We start from the raw sequence: 17716 nt of genomic DNA, 5'->3' as shown, positions 1-17716 counted from the left end.
GGAAGAGACAATACACCACTCTCCCTGACACAGTGGGACCAGTCTGTAACAGGTCATGGGGAAGACTGAGGTAAGAGACTTGCATAAATGAGCCCATTCTGAACTATATAACAATAGCTCATATCAAAGAGAAGAGGAACAGAGGGAGTTAGAGAGTAAGGAAGAGAGGGAGGAGACAGCTTGAATTAAAAACATTACAAGTCTTTCTTTGTCTTCCTATGACACCCAAGGAAACATTACCATGAAGTTTATCATGAATATTACCATGGAATTTTGCTTGTTATTTCCTTGAATTTTACCATAAGATCATAATACACATAGGTACCTCAATATCTAGTAAATTATTCATGTGCTTGAATTAGTTTCTATTGTAATATTCTTTTATCCATTCTACTTTTCTTTCTAAGAATTTTCTCTGATATAAATTATTTTTTATTCTATGTTTTCTTTAGACTTCTGTGTTGATTTTAATGAAGTGTAATTGATTCTTGTACTTATTTTTAATATTCTAGCACAGAGAGAGGAGGAGAAAGACAGAGAGAGGGGGGAGTGTGTATGTCTTCCTAGAAATAATGCCTTCAAAGGAGAGGGGGCATGTTTGGTTATGTTTCTATTCATGGCACTATTTCAGACAGGCTGATCTCTCTATGAGGTGAAATCTCAAGTCCACATGGAGCCCGGACCCAAGATCTATTGCTTCATTGAATACCCTGGAGGTCAAATTTGATATGGAGTTCTGAAAGAAGCATGCAGCCTTAGACAGTGAGTGTGTACAATGTGATGGGCAGGGCTGCCATGCAGAGGCTGCTTCCCCCTTGCTTTAAATCAAGATAAGATTACAGTGCCAGGTGGAAGATGTAAGCCATAAAGTATGTGCAAATATGGAGGCAGAATCTTCCAATAATTTTGATCACAGAGACCCAGAGAGAAACGCTAATTGCTTCTTAAAAGAAATTCTTCTTGGATCTTATCTGCTACAAGCAGTAAACAGACATATCTCTGCCATGTAAGACTGAATCTTCATCTTGGAACCTGAAGCGTGTTCCATTCCAAAACAAAGGAGGGTTTTTATCTGTGATTAAATTCCAGTTCTGGGTTGTTTGGGTTACAGCTTTCTAACCTGTGGCTCACAGTTATGAGGTCATGTGACTAAGTGTGGAGATCAAGAAGAATAACAACACTACAAAGTTTCTATCACACCATCACCAGGAACTAAGAGTCCAATGTATAATGACTCTAAGCAACCTCAGGCAGCCCTTGCCTGTGAGGAATATGCAATATCATCACAGCCTTGGTTCCAAAGACACAATGTGAGAACTTTGCCTTGTGCATACTGTCATTCCACACAATGCCAAAAACTGTTGTCCAAAACACTGCTGTTCAGACTTGAGATTACTGTAAAGTATGGTCTGCACTGATAAAGCACTTACTGTAGGTTACCGAGTTAAAGATGTTATGGTCAAGGTAGCCAACAGAATAAGCTAGGGATAGAAGTCCACAGATGGATACTCCTGATACTTAACCAGGACACTGTCACCCCCTTTCTACACATTAAGGATAGCTGTACAATAGCAGGAGATGGGGCATAAAAACTTCAGATAATCAGTAGGAAAACAATGGGGACAAGACCAATGTATTTCTGGTTGAAAGAGAAGTAAGGAATCCAGATTTGCCTAGGGATTCTTCCAATACCAGAAGCCTTAGTGTAAATGTGTCTCAAGGTAAGAGTCCAGGAGAATGAAGTTCTGACCTTACCCCTGTGAATGGTTACCAACTAATAGGAAAAAGATGCCCAAGTGCCAGCATCTATATAAGACCCCAAATCTAGGTTAGACAGTAACTACAAACCTTGTGCGTATCTGCTCTCTACACCATATAAATGTTTGGCAGAGTGTATACAAAACTAACCAATTTGAAAGTGTGCATCTATCCTGTCTGCTTTGGTCTACTCTACACTTATCAAAGTCAAGAACTAGAAGACAACACTGACAGTTAACCATCAGATCAGATCGCCCTCAGGGAGTAAGACTGACTCTTCTAACTCTGGTTAAACAGCAGCAGTCTTGGCATCAGCAGGAAATATCTAGACTCCAGGCCTATCACTAGGACTTCCTAGGCAGAAATCACTAGACCACTCCTGCCTGGGAGACTCACCAGCACGTAGTAATCGAACTCTCCTTTGGGACATTTACTGTTATCACTATCCTCCTACCAACTGATCTATCTCCCCCTCAGACCCACAAGAGTTTTTCAGAAATTGTTATACCTATGAACAGCAACATTAGTGGTGTCATGACCTATGATCGTGAAGCTTGGAGAGTCAGGACAGTTTGGGAAAGATGCATCAGCAGCAAAGGATTCCTGAAGTAGAAACAGCAAAGTGCAACTGGAGGCCAAGGGCAGAGCATGAGCCACCCCTCTTTGTGAGTTACTCCAACATTAAAGGAGTCCCTGTCCCATAGAAATATTTATCCGAGAGGGAAAAAAAATGAACATTTTATGTTTCATCTGTTTTGACAAATACATAATTACCCCAGAGCCTGGCAAACGTTTTCCTTGTTGTCTCAAATGAAAACTGACTAAATGTGACATGAGTTTAGAATTAATCCCTACTGTAGCTAGGATTTGCTGCAAAGCAGCTGCTTCTTATTGTCATTGCTTGGGGATCATGTACTGATTATTACAGACTTATTAAGTGTCTTCAGGAGGCTATCAGGAAAGCTGTTTGAGGCTGTCTGTAAAAGTTCCTGAGTTTTATCACACGACTTCTGCTTGGTTCTCTTGATCTCGGGGTGGTTTATATTAAATAACTGAGAGATTTAATCAGTAAGAATCAGCATGCTTCAAAAATCTGAAACAGGGTTATTTTAATCAGTGTATTTTTGCTTAAATTACTTTTAACTTATTTTTCAAAGAGAGATTCCAGATTTCTAGCATTTCTAATTTTTCCCCTTTAAAATATTACTTTGAAGTGTGCACAAATCACAGACGGTGGCTCTATCTGTACAATGCAATCACAGGTTTAAAAAGAGAACATTCTGCCAACACATAATGACTTCCTGCCATGTTCAAGTAACACACGGCACAGCACCCTTGAATGTGTCCCTCAATCATGAGTCAGGCTGCAAGGGCTCTCAACAGCCCTCCACTAGGATTCAGGCACTTTCTTCTCGGGATTTGAAACTTTTTAAAAAATCTCCCTATTTCTCAAGTTCCTACTGCCAGCTGTTCTCATTAAATCCTTTCCTGACCTGTACCTCTGCTGAATATTAATGCATGCAGTATATTCATTGCTCAGTAATCATACTCCAGAATTCCCATATATTACTGCTGTTTATTTTAATATCCTGATGACACTTTGCTTAAACTATTTTATATATATATATATATACACACACACACACACACATATATATATATATATATATATATATATATATATATATTATGGTATTGATACAGAGACAGGCAGATAGATCAGTGGAATAGAACTGAAGATCCAGAAATGAACCCACAGACCTATGGTCAGTTGGTCTTTGACAAAGGAGCTAAAACCATCCAGAGGAAAAAAAAGACAACATTTTCAACAAATGGTGCTAGCTCAACTGGTGGTTATCATGCAGAAGAATGCAAATAGACCCATTCTTATCCTCTTGTACAAAGCACAAGTTCAAGTAGATCAAGGACCACCACATAAAACCAGATACACTGAAACTAATAGAAGAGAAAGTGGGGAAAAGCCTTGAACACATGAACACAGGGGAAAAATTCTTGAACAGAACATCAATGGCTTGTGCTGTAAGATCAAGAATTGACAAATGGGACTGCATAAAATTACAAACTTCTGTAAGGCAAAGGACACAGTCAATAGGGCAAAAAGGCAACTAACAGATTGGAAAAAAGATCTTTATCAATTCTATATCTGATAGAGGACTAATATCCAATATGTACAAAGAACTCAAGAAGTTAGACTCCTGAGAACTAAATAAACCTATCTAAAAATGTAGAACAGAGTTAAACAAAGGATTCTCAACTGAGGAATATCGACTGACTGGGAAGCACCTAAAGAAATGCTCAACATCCTTAGTCATCAGGAAAATACAAATCAAAACAACCCTGAGATTCCACCTCACACCAGTCAGAATGGTTAAGATCAAAAATTGAGGTGACAGCAGATGCTGGTGAGGATGTGGAAAAAGAGAAACACTCCTCCATTCCTGGTGGGATTGCAAGCTTGTACAACCACTCTGGAAATCAGTCTGTCAGTTACTCAGAAAATTGGACCCAGAAATACCACTCCTGGGCATATGCCCAAAAGATGCTCCAACATATAACAAGGACACATGTTCTACTATGTTCATAGCAGCCTTATTTATCATAGCTAGAAGTTGGAAAGAACCAAGATGTCCCTCAACAGAGGAATGGATACAGAAAATATGGAACATTTATACAATGGAGTATTACTTAGTTGTTAAAAACAATGACTTCATTAAATTCTTGGGCAAGTGGATAGAACTAGAAAATATCATCCTAAGTGAGGTAACTCGATAACAAAAGAACACACACTGTATGCATTCACTGATAAATGGATATTATCCCAAGAACTCGGAATACCCAAGATACAATTCACAGACGACATGAAGCTCAAGAAGGAAGACCAAAGAGTTGGTGCTTCGTTGCTTCTTAGAAGGGGGAACAAAATATATGGGAGGAAATATGGAGAAAATGTGTGGAGCAGAGACTGAAGGAAAGACCATCCAGAGACTGCCCCAACTGGAGATCCATCCTATATACAGTCACCAAACCCAGACACTATTGTAGATCCTATGAAGTGCTTGCTGACAGGAGCCTGATATAGTTGTTTGTTGAGAGGCTCTGTCAGAGCCTGACATACACAGTTGCAGAGGCTCACAGCCAACCATTGTACTGAGCATGGAGTCCCAAATGAAGGAGTTAGAGAAAGGACTGAAGGAGCTGAAGTGAATAGGCCAGCTCAGAGGTTTGGAATTTTCCAAAATTCCACTGGATCCCTCCCCTCATGGAAGAGACAGGTCAGAGAGCATGTAGGCCAGAAGGGAGAGTCTGAGTAAGCCCTACTACCTCATTCCCTAAAGACCAATCAGTTTAAAGGGTGCACTGTTCCACCAATCATATTGTACCTAGTTGCTGATGCTCTATTCCACCCCTGGAAACCATAAAAAAAAAAAAAAAAAAAACCTTGGCGAACCAGCCGCTCAGGGTCGCCACTTCTCCCTCCGGTCTGGGACAACCCCAGTGTACTGGAACAATAAATTCCTCTTGCTTTTTGCATCAATTCCAGCTCCATGCAGTTCACTCAGGGGGTCTCTGGTAAGCTAAGGCTCGCCTGAGTCCTTACTTGGTGCATTGGGCGGGAATCTGACTCCTTGTGGGAACACACTGGAGCGATGAATCTGAAGTCTCCAGCCTTTATTGCCGTTCCTGTGTGTTTGTCTTGTTGTTCATCATAGTCTAAGTCTGTAAGTCTGAACTTTTGCTTCCAAGCGTGGGCAGGGGGTGGGAGTGGGGGTGGAGGTGGGGAGGGAACTCGGAGAGCCTAAGGTGTCTGGTGTGGTCAAGTGCAACGAGCAGAAGTGCCATGGGGAGACTGAAAGACGCTTCAGGCCCCCAAAGGAGGTCGAGAATACTCTGCTCCTTTTGGAAATGGCAAGGCAGTAACAGCAGGAATCGAGTCTTGCTACAACATGGCTGGAGCCGGCCGAGCAACTCTGTTCTGCGTCCGTTGAATGAACTGTTACTGTGCCCATGGAGGGGCAAACTATGTGTTTATTGTCTTTCGCTGTGTTTGTTGGTGTTGGTTATCTCGTTCTATGTTCTTAGACTTGGACTGATGACATCTTTGGACATTGGACAGACTGAATCTTCCCCGTTAAACATCTTAGTTAACCACTGGAGGGAAGTTAGGAAAAGAGGAGAAGAACAAGTTAGTTACTCTCTGTTCCTTCGAATGGCCCACTTTCAGAGTAGGGTAGCCACCTGTAGGAACCTTCAAATTGCCGGTGATCAAAGCAAGAGAGGAGAGAGTCTTTAGGCCAGGATCCCTGGGGCACCCAGACCAAGTGCCCTATATAGTTACCTGGAAAAATCTACTGGAAGACACCCCCCTCATAGATAAAGAAAGGCCTTTCTTTCCTCCAAGACCCACCTCACAGATTCTGGCTGTCCAGAAGAAGGAAGCACGGGAAGAGGAACTAGGACCTGAGAAGAAGTCGATCCTCCAAGACCCTTCAACAGCGGACCTGTTGCTCCAAGACCCTCCTCCTCCATATCTCCCTACCCTTGCCCCCATCCTCCACCAGCACCAGTACTTGATCCGGAATCCTCAGCCTATATGGAAATGGGGCCATTGCATCCCCCTTTATTGGAGGAAGGAGCAGGAGGAGACCCCCAATTTCCCGGTCCAGTCATGGGGACACAAAGTCTGAGAGCCACCTCCCCTGATACCACTGTAGCTCTCTTTGAGACTGTTTTATTTATAATGTGTGAAGCCAGAAGCCAGAAAGAATACCCCCCTCAGTCATGGGGCCACCAGCAATTGACCAGGCTGTCGTGGACAGAGGGCTTTCCCTGACTAGACCTGACTGAGACTTTAAAATGGCAAAAGGTAAGAGGAACCTAAAGGTCCACCACCAGACTCCACTGGCAGGTCTCGAGGCTGCATGATGACCCAGGTATGTGAAGTTAAGCAGAGACCAGATGAGTCACCAGCAGCCTTTCTAGAGCAGCTCATGGAGGCATTCCACCAATGTACACCCTATGAGTCCAGCAGCAAAGAGCATAAAATTACTGTGACAATGACTTTTATAGATCAGGCTAGTAAAGATATCAGGAAAAGGTGTCAGAGGCTAGAAAGACAGGATAAGATGTTGAGGGATTTAATGCAGGTTGCTGAGAATGTCTACCATAACAGGGAGACAGAGGAGGAAAAGGAGTAGAGGAAGAAAAAGAAAAGTAACAGAAAGAATCTACAGATAGTCCTGACTCTCAGGCTAGAGGATGAATACAAGTTGTTTGAGACCTTGGGCAGGGCACCCCAGGACATAGACTGGTGGCTCAAAGCCTTTTCCCAGGCCCGGGCTGAGATGATAGGGATGGGGAGAGCCACCAACCAGCCCCCCCCCCTATTCATGTGGAGCTCAGAGCCCAAGCCTCCCTGGTGTCTGTGCACCAATATCTGATGTCAAGGGAGGCCCTGGGGGACAGAATCAGGCCCCACATTATCAGGCTCCTGGAAAAAGGGATCCTGTGGAAGTGCCAATTTGCTTGGAATACTTCCCTCCTACCTGTGAAGAAACCTGGGGCCCAAGACTAAGGAGGACTGTCTAGAGGGGACTAAACGCCTCTTGGAGGAGCTGGGAGAATTGGGATATAGAGTCTCAGCCAAGAAGGTCCAAATCTACCAGAAAAAAAAAAGTAAGTTATTTAGGCTACCTGATGAAAGACAGCCAGCGCTAGCTCAAAAGGAGACAATCCTGCACACCCCTTCTCCACAGAGCCTTAAGCAGGCATGGGAAGTCCTGGGTATGGCTGGATTCTGCCAGCTATGGATCTCAAAGTTTGTTGAGTTGGCTGCCCAACCCCCTAACCCTGACTAAAGATGGACAGCCTTCCACTGGGAGGAAAAAGAGCACCAGGATTTTGATGCAATTAAGCAGGCTCTGCTCAAGGCCCCTGCTCTACAACTGCCTGATGCCAGTAGACCTTTCCACCTTTATGTGGCTGAGAATAGGGGGATAGCCAAGGGGGTGCTCACTCAGTGGCTGGGCCCGTGGAAGCACCCAGTTGCCTATTTGTCAAAGAAATTAGATTCTGCCACTGCTATGTGACCTGCTTGCCTATGAATGGGGCAATGGTGGTTCTAGTTAAAGATGCTGATAAATTGACTCTGGGGCTTACTGTGACATGCATTGTTTGACAGCCCCTGGATCGATGGCTGACTAACACCAGCATGACTCATTATCAGACTCTGTTGCTAAGTTCAGATCTGGTGACCTTCATGTCACCAGTGGCCCTCAACCCAACCATTCTACTACCTGACTCCGACCTCAACTGGTCAGCTCATGATTGCCAGCAGATTCTAGCTGAGGACCAGGGATGGTAAAAGGATCTGTTGGATTGGCTGCTCCCCAAAGCTGAAGTGACCTGGTTCACTGACGACAGCAGCTACCTGGTGGAGGGACAATGCAAGGCAGGGGCTATCATTGTGGACAGGTGCCAGGTGGTTTGGGCAGAACCATACCCTCCAGGAATATCAGCCTAAAAGCCTTGTACCTGGGGGCAGGCAAAAAGATCAACATCTACACAGATAGCAGGTATGACTTTGCCACAGTTCACCAAGAGAGAGAACTGCTCACATCAGAGGGAAAAGAAATAAACATGTAGAAAATCTTGGATCTGATGAAGCCAGCAACTGTTAGTATTCTTCATTGCCCAAGAAGTCAGAAGGGAAGCGACTCAGTGTCCCGGGGCAATAACCAGGCTGATCAAGAGGCTCAAGAAGTGGCTATGCAGGAGCCTATCCTGGTTATGGGCCTGCAAGAGATACCCGCTGGGGAATAGGACTGGAGTAAAGGATGGCTTCACTTAAAATATATGATTAAAAGAAAAGACCCATATTGCTAGCCACCCTACTAATTATTATCAAGGGAAGGAAGGACAATGGCACACACAAGAAAGGAGAACTATACTCCTCAGAAAGGAAGCAAAAAACTTACTAGGCCAAATGCACAGATGGACTCATTTAGGCGATAAAGTTTGTCCAAGCAATTAAGATAAGTGTGTGTGTGTGTGTGTGTGTGTGTGTGTGTGTGTGTACCTCAGGTTCTGGGCCAGAAAGATAGTAGAACAGTGTAGTTTTTGTTGTTGTTTGGTTTTTTTGTTTTGTTTTGTTTTTTGTTTGTTTGTTTTGAGACAGGGTCTCTCTGTTTAGCCCTGGCTGTCCTGGAACTCACTTTGTAGACCAGGCTGGCCTCGAACTCAGAAATCCACCTGCCTCTGCCTCCCGAGTGCTGGGATCAAAGGTGTGTGCCACCATGCCTGGCAAAACAGTGTAATATATGCCAGGAAGTAAATGCTTATGCAGCTAAGAGTAAACAGGGCAAAAGACCTAGGGAAGAACAGCCTGGAGCATATTGGTAGGTTAAATTTACAAAAGATAAGCCAGGAATATATGGTTACAAATACCTCCTAGTGTTTGTAGATGTTTTCCCTGGATGGGTTGAGACATTCCTCATCAAGCAGGAAACAGCTACTGTGGTAGCTAAGAAGATATTAGAAGAAAAATTTCCAGACATTTGGAGTGTTGAAGGTAATTGGATTGGACAGTGGTCCTGCTTTTGTCTCTTAAGGTAAGTCAGGGATTGGCAGAGACATTGGGGATTAATTGGAAGCACCATTGTGTGTACCTGCCCAGAGCTCAGGGTAGGAAGAGAAAAATAACAGAACCCCTACAAGAGACCTTGACTAAATTGACCACGGAGACTGGCTGGAACTGATTGGTGCCCCTCCCCTTCGCCCTGAACACCCCCTACCATTTTAGCCTGACTCCTTTTGAGATCCTGTTTGGTATCCCAACTCCCTTGGTGTGAACTGAGCCCTCCCAAGAGATATCCCACAACATGGGATTTGGTCCAAAACTGTTTGCCTTAAATGCTCCAGGTATGCCAGAGAGCCCTCACAGCTTCCAGACTGATGACTGGGTCTACATAAGTATGCAACAGGCACAGTTGCTGGAACCCCGATGGAAAGGACCTTTCCTGGTACTGCTAGCCACTCCCATAGCCCTCAAGGTGGACAGTATTGTGGCCTTGGTGCAGGCTTTCCATGTGAAACCTGCAGATGCCTGCTCCCCAGAAACACCCACTGGATGGTACAGAAGATAGACAATGTGCTCAAGCTCAGGATCACTTGACCGCCTGGTGGTACCTTTAGATTCTGGTTCCTTGCCCTCCATCCTATGTGTCCGCTTGCCAAACCTGTTAAAGCACTCACTTTCTCTTTTCTGTTGGGATTGGGGGCATCCACCAGGACCTCTTCTTTGGTCTTACAAGGAGAAAATAGTGAAAGTCATTTCATAATTTGGACAGCCATTGATTTAGATGTAGAGGAAATAGAAACTTCATCAGTCACCTTCAAGAATCACGAACTTCATTGTCAGAAGTAGTACTGCAGAATAGGAGGGCCATGTGCTGCCTTAGCTGAGGTATGTTGCTTTTATATAGACCATTCTGGAGTTGTTAAAGAGTCAATGGCCAAGGTGAGAGAAGGGCTAGCCAAGTGGAAGAAAGAGAGAAAATAGTCAGGGATGGTTCAAGTCTTGGTTTAGCTCCTACTCTTGGTTAACCACCCTTATATCTACCTTGTTAGGACCCTTAATTGTTCTGCTATTGTTGACTTTTGGCCTCTACAATTTGAACTGCTTGGTTGCTTTTGTTAAGGAGTGCATAGGTACAGTACAGCTAGTGATCTTAAAACAGAAGATATAAAGAACTAGATACAGAAGACAAGGAGTATGAGCTATCAGAATACCAGCAATAGCTTCAGGACTGAAGCTTGCACAAAGAAAAGGGGGGAACGAAGAGGTCAGCTCAGAGGTTTGGAATTTTCCAAAATTCCACTGGACCCCTTCTCTCCTGGAAAAGACAGGTCAGAGAACATGTAGGCTAGAAGGGAGAGTCTGAGTAAGCCAAAGACCAATTGTTTAAAGGGCGCACTCATTCTCTAAAGACCAATCAGTTTAAAGGGCACACTGTTCCACCAATCACATTGTGCCTAGTTGCTAATGCTCCATTCTGCCCCTGGAAACCATATAAAAACTCTGTGAACCAGCTGCTTGGGGTTGCCCCCTCTCCTTTGGGTGTGGGATGACACCAGTGCACTAGGACAATAAATTCCTCTTGCTTTTTGTATCAATTCTGGCTCCGCATGGTTCACTCATGGGGTCCCTATTAAGGTTAGGCTCGCCAGAGTCTTACAGAAGGGGTTTGCAACCCCACAGGAAAAACAACAATATCAACCAACTAGACCCCTCCCCCCCCACCCCCCAAGAGCTCCCAGGGACTAAACCACCAACTAAAGAGTACACTTGAAGGGAGCCATGGCTCCAGCTGCGCAGAGGATGGCTTTGTTGGATATCAATGGGAGGAGAGGCCCTTGGTCCTATGAAGGCTCAATGCCCCAGTGTAAGGGAAGGCCAGGGCAGGGAGGCAGGAGTGGGTGGGTTGGGGGAGCACCCTAATAGAAGCTGGGGGAGGAGTGATGGTATAGGGGGTTTCTGGAGGGGGAACTGTTAAAGGGGATAACTTTGAAATGTATATAAATAAAATATTCAATAAAAGAAAAAAAAGAACAAAAGGCTAAGATGAGTGTTTACTGCTTTCTCTTGCTTGACTGCTAATTTGATGCAACCAGCTGCTCAAACCTCTGTTTCTGGGATACAGGCATGCTGTAGCATTCCAGTCTTTATTTGAGGCTAGTTGCTTATGATAATTTCTCATTTATGTCACTTTTCCACTGCTAACTTCTCTATATCATTGTGGTAGATACATTGTTACAACTTATACAAATACACAAGATAACACCTTAGTTTTGTATCAGCAAGACACAATAGTAGAAGTAGGCCACCTAAAAGGAGGATTGATTATCTCAGCTCATCTTCCCAGTCCATGTTTGGCTCTATCCATATCTTTGGACTTGAAGTAAGGCCTAACAGCTAGACAGTGGGAAGTGTGTCAGGGAAGGCTGCTTACCACGTGGTGATTAAAAAACAGAGGTGGTGGCAGGAGAAGGTATACCCTTTCAAGGCAAGCCCAACAATGACTCATTTCATCCAATTTGGCCTTGCTTCATGTCTCTACTTAGCCCTAAGGATGCCAGCACCTTGTGAATCACAGTATATTAAACAGCTTCCATGAGCCAATTACCTATCAATGATTGGCTTTTCATTAAGGAAAAAAGCATTCAGTGCCCCAGGAAACACTTTAAAGCCAAACATCATTGTTGTAGTTCTAATCTTTAATGGCCTCAAAGCTCATGTGTAAAACATTTCACAATCAACCTGTGGATATTCAGAAACAGAAAATGGACAGGATGCCTTAAGCTAAGAATTTTTTATTTAAATGTTGAAGTTACTCCCTTGTTATGTTTATGCATGTAACCCCCAACAGTCTTTCTTAAGGTAATGGGTGATTCTGTTGTCAGCTTTCCATCAATTAAAGAACCCCTGAGATAATGGGTGATTCTGTTGTCAGCTTTCCATCAATTAAAGAACCCCTGAGATAAACATCTCAAAGGAGGAAATGCTTGTCCTTGGCCTCTCCTTAGTTGACTTTGAGACTCTGGCAAAGTTGCTTAGCATAGCAGAAGCATGGGGTGGAGCAAAGATGGGGTGGAGCAAGTTACCTAAAGGTAACTTAGAAGCAGAGAAAGTAAGAAGGTGAAGATAGTTGCAGTATCTACCTCAAGACACACTCTTCATGGCTTAACTTCTTTCCACAAGACTTGGCCTCCTAAAGGCTTCGATATTGGCCTATTGACTCCATTCTGCTGCTTGGATATTCAGACTATCAAATGCCAGGGTTTGTTTGATTGATTGACTGTTGTTTGTTTTTGTTGTTGTTGTTTTTGTTGTTTGTTTTGTGTTTTTTTGGTAGTCATTTGGTTGGTTGGTATTTATTTATTTATTTATTTATTTATTTATTTATTTATTTATTGTTTTTGGTCTTTTTTGAGACAGGGTTTCTCTGTATAGCCCTGGCTGTCCTGGAACTCCCTTTGTAGACCAGGCTGGCCTCGAATTCAGAAATCTGCCTGCCTCTGCCTCCCAAGTGCTGGGATTAAAGGTGTGTGCCACCATGCCCGGCTGGTTGGTTGGTTTTTGGTTTTGGTTGAAAAGAGATACATTTTTTTTTCTTCATTTCCCCTGTGTCTCACTGATTGCCTCTTCTGGTTCATGCCATCACCCATCATAAATACTGGATTTGAGAGAAAATAGAGCCTGTGAGGACCCACACCTCCCAAACATGCCTCTCTTCTCTGGAAGCACTGGGTGAGGCTCATGGTTTGATTGAGAAAGTTTCATTATTTTTTAAAAATTATTTGTTGCCATTTAAATAACATTTCCATTTTAGTATTATAAGTATCTATTACTTAAATACTAAAATGTAAGATTTGTTATTTATAATTATTAAATTGAAATATCAGTTAAATAATCTATTAATGAATTAATGAGCAAAGTATATTATAATTATTTAGTGAAACAAATTTAGATATTTAGCAAATTAATTTGTTGAAGAATCTCCTATGTAAGCATTTTGATGTGTTCTTAGTGTGGAATAGCACTGTTTGAGTCTTACCAAATGTTTTTCATCTGTCTTTGACTGTGACAACTGATTCCCAAGATTGGATTAGAGAGCTGCTGCCAACAGGAGAAGGAAGGCTATTGATTTTCTTCTCTCATGGGGGCCTCCACTTATAGAAATTCAATGGATTATGATACAGTTCGGTGCTAGATTTGGTATTTGAATCAGAATTCTTCGATCTGACTGAATGATTGCTCCTTCTCCAATCCTGGGTCATGTGCTCTTCAGACCACACCCACTCTTCTGTTCAGTTCCCTCAGATGTTTACTTGCACTGAGCCTCTTCAGACAGCAAAACAACTCAGCAATTAAGGAAACAATTCCATTATCCCTTTTCTGGGCAGGAGGAAAGTCCAACTGAAAAGGAAAAGAAAAGTAGGACACAAATCTAGAAAATTCTAAATTGACCTAATTTCACAAACATGCACATTTATAATGACACCAATTGCATTGTACAGACAATGCACATTCACATAAGAGTATTCACAAAATTCATGATCAATACATCTTGCTCATTTTCTTTGTCTCTATGGACTCTAATGACATTAAAGAGGTAATCTGGGGAGAAATCAACACAAGATAGCATGAACTGCAGAAAATGCTGCTGCATTCACAGGGTGAGACATTGATAGAAGGTTTCTTTTCCTTTTTTTCTTATTGTAAAATAAAATAGGAGAAAACAAAAGCTAACATATAAGAATTGGACAAATCAAACAAGTTAAAGAGCTTAAGAGAAAGCCCAAGAATCGGAGACCCACTCATTCACACACTCAGGAGTCCCATAAAAACATTAAGCTGGAAGCCATAATAAATACAAAACAGATCCGTAAAATAAAGAAAAGAAAATATGTAAATAAAACATTTTTAAATAAGATAAATTTAAATTAAAAAGTGAGCCGGAGAGCTGTGACCTGACATTGTGAGACAAGGAAGCTCCACAGATGTTATAGCTCCTTTCCATTTTCCACCTACTGCTGGGTATGCAGCCTACACTGAAGACAAGGAAGCTCCACAGATGTTATAGCTCCTTTGCATTGGCTACCTACTGCTGAACATGTGGCCTATACTGAAGAGGAGTTTATTCCCCAGTAAGACTCCCTTGTAGGAAACTCAATTTTCATTTGTAAGTGGGTATCAATTGGAGATAGCTCTTGGGATGCGTTGACTTCTTCTTTCAGTTCTAAGACCTGTCTGGTGCAGACGCATGCAAGCCCTCTGCATGCTGCCTCAGTCTCTGAGTTCCTATATACATCAATCTTGTTGATTTAGAGGGTCTTGTTTTCTTGGTATCCTCTATCCTTATTAGCTCTTATACTCTTTCTGCCTCCTCTTCAGTGAGGGTTCCCTGACCCCTGAGGAGATAGAATTGATGGTGACATCCCATTTAGGGCTGAATGTTCTAAGTTACCTCACTCTCTGTATAGTGTCTAGTTGTGGGTCTCTGTATTTCTTCCCATCTGCTGCAGGAGGAAGATTCTCTGATGATGGCTGAGCAAAGTACTGACCTATGAGTGTAGCTGAATGTCATTAGGACTCATTTTGTCACTCTTTGTTTGTTCTAGAACAGTGCTGTCTGGTTTTACTCTAGGTCTTTGAGCTAGCTAGTCTCACTTAAGGAGTAATGAGAATGGCTTTTCAGATTAGGTAGAAAGACATTTATGGAGCAGCTAATAAAGTCTTTCCTAGAATAACAAAGTTTCTCTAGCCCACGTTCGCCTCTATGTTATACATGAACTTTATTTTTGCAAGGATCTTAGACAAAAATCCTTTTATCTAAAAGTGTCAGCTTTCAGGAAGTTGGAATCCAATTTAAGAGTCTTGTACTAATTTATTAAGGACCAGGCAATATGCGAGTTCCATCTACACATGTTATCTAATTTAATCCTTTGTCACTCTCCAAAAACTGGCTGGAGAAACCCTGAGGTCTGGGGATGATGGCTGGAGGAACCCTAAAATCTGGGATGATCTTTTGCATCATGACATGGCAAGAAGATCATTTTGCCTGAAACTTTGTGGGAAGAAGAAATGATCAGAAAGAGAAATGGGATCTGTATTCTCAAGATTTTCAGAGCTTCTAGTTGGGGTCTGTGCTAAACATGTATCAGCTTCATGCCATCCCATCGTTCGCTACAAGTGTGAAGGCTTGTACCGGGAGGCTGAGAGGCCTGATCTCAAGGCTATTCTTTGCACTGACCTTTGCAAAAGTAGTGGGTGGCATCCTAGACATGTGTTCACATGTCAACGGCTGCTGTATGAGGTTCTTGGTGGCTTTCATTTTAATTTATAGCTTGTTTTTTTCTCTCTTTATAGAAGAAGCTAGATTTTATATCTAATTTTATATTTATATGGTGCATGTATTTCTTAAAGAGAGGCTCTGATTGAGAGACCAGGAAGAACCTAGGCATTTGCTGTATTTTCATACCATCCAGTCACAGTTTGAGGGCCACCCTCTGAGAAGGTCAGTCGCTTTCAGTGGGCAGTTTTCCACAGTCAAAGTTCAAGCCTGATATGCTAGTTAATCTTGATTATCAAGTTGATGGGATTTTGAATCACCATGTAAAACTTTATGTGGGCATACCTATGAAGGATTGTATAGATAGATGGGCAGAGCCAAACTAAATGTGGGTAGGACTACTCCATGGACCAAACAAAAAGGAGAACACCAACTATCTAAACACAAGCACTCATCATTTTCTGCTTCCTGTATGTGTGCCTGTTTGTCTGTATGTCTGTCTGTATGCTTGTACTACACACATGTGGTGTCCATGGAGGCCAGAAAAGGGCATAGTATTCCCTGGAACTGGAGTTATCGGTGTTAGAGGCAGGCATGAGCCAACCTGTGTAGGTTCTGGGAACTGAGAACAGGACCTCTGCAAGACTAGCAATTACTCTTAACCACTAATAAGCATATTTGTAATAGTTAGGATGAATAAGATAGTGAAGGTAGTCAGTCAACAGTTACTAATTCCCATCTTACCCCTCAAAATACCATAAGCTAGAAACAATAGAAGAAAATATTAAGTATGGTAGCCATCACCTAGAGATTTTATAAATAACAAATATAATATGAAGCACTTTACCACACTTGTAAAATAGGATGAAGTTAGGTGTTTGAATAAACAAATACACTGGTCCAGTCATAGTGTTAGGAAATGAACCTGGCTTTGTGTCACTCATTACCATCACTACACAGTTATCATTGATAAATTCATCAAGGGTTTGTGGACTGTTTATGAACAGCCAAAAACAGGATTTCCTTTCTTTTGTTGGGTCACTATCAATCTTAAATTTTTATCAGCAATCCAATTTCCTGGAAAGCCAAGCCCCAGTCCCCACACCACCCCCCAAATAATGGTTTAGCTGACTGAGATTTTGTAGCAGACACCTGTGACTCTTGCAGGTTTGCTTCTGGTGGCAGCTCCATGGAGATCCCTCATCCTGTCCTCACTCCATATGGTTTGTATGAAGCTGTCTTCTTTAGTGGATGTGAGGCTTATTTGTGATGAAAGTAAAATATTGCGCACTCCTTATCCAAGGAGTGGTTGGAAGATGGATGTGTGGATCAGTTGGAACCAACTAGACAGCAAAGCCTGCCCTAGCGTTTTTTAATTGAATGAGGCCGTATATTTTCTCTTTATTTCAAGACAATTTTAGTTGAATTTCCATCATACACAATTTTAAAAGTTCCAACAAATACCTACTTCCTTATAAAAGCATCAGGTCCCATCGTATTCTAAAGTATTTCAGTCTTAGATGATATCAAGTCTATTTTCCAAATGCTTCAAGCTGTTTTCCACATAGTTCAAAGACCAATCAGAAAGCAGTATATCAATGGTGTACAAGATGACTTCTATTTAAATGTTATTGATATACTATTTTATGTTTTAGGGCTACAGTTACAATTTATGCTCTGCTGTTTGTTTCTTTGCTTTTGTTTCTATGATATGTATTAAAGTAACTAGAGTCAATATAATAACATTTTAAATGGTATTAAGTGATAGCTACCTCAAGAATTCAAAACTAGAAAACAACTTAGAAAAGAAAGATGAATGTTTAAGAATGTAATGTTGGTGCTATCCCTAGAAATCAGGACCAAAACAAAGTCAAAAAGATTTTAAGATGTGCCATCTTTTGATAAAAGAACACGTGCTTGTTATACTAAGGGGGGAAATCAAAAATATTTACTTTAGGGGAAGTTTCCTCTGCACAAAAACTCATGAATCTTAAGTTTTCATTTGGAATCTGGATTCTTGTGAGTCCTCTGGTATTGTTTGCTTTGCATTTTACTCTCCCATTCATCAAGCAACTTAGTAGCGACTA

This window comes from Mus caroli, unplaced genomic scaffold, assembly GCF_978045245.1.
Source record: "Mus caroli unplaced genomic scaffold, Mus_caroli_1 scaffold_1, whole genome shotgun sequence".
NCBI lineage: Eukaryota > Metazoa > Chordata > Mammalia > Rodentia > Muridae > Mus > Mus caroli.
The sequence above is the reverse complement of the archived record's forward strand: the minus strand, read 5'-3'. Positions refer to the sequence as shown.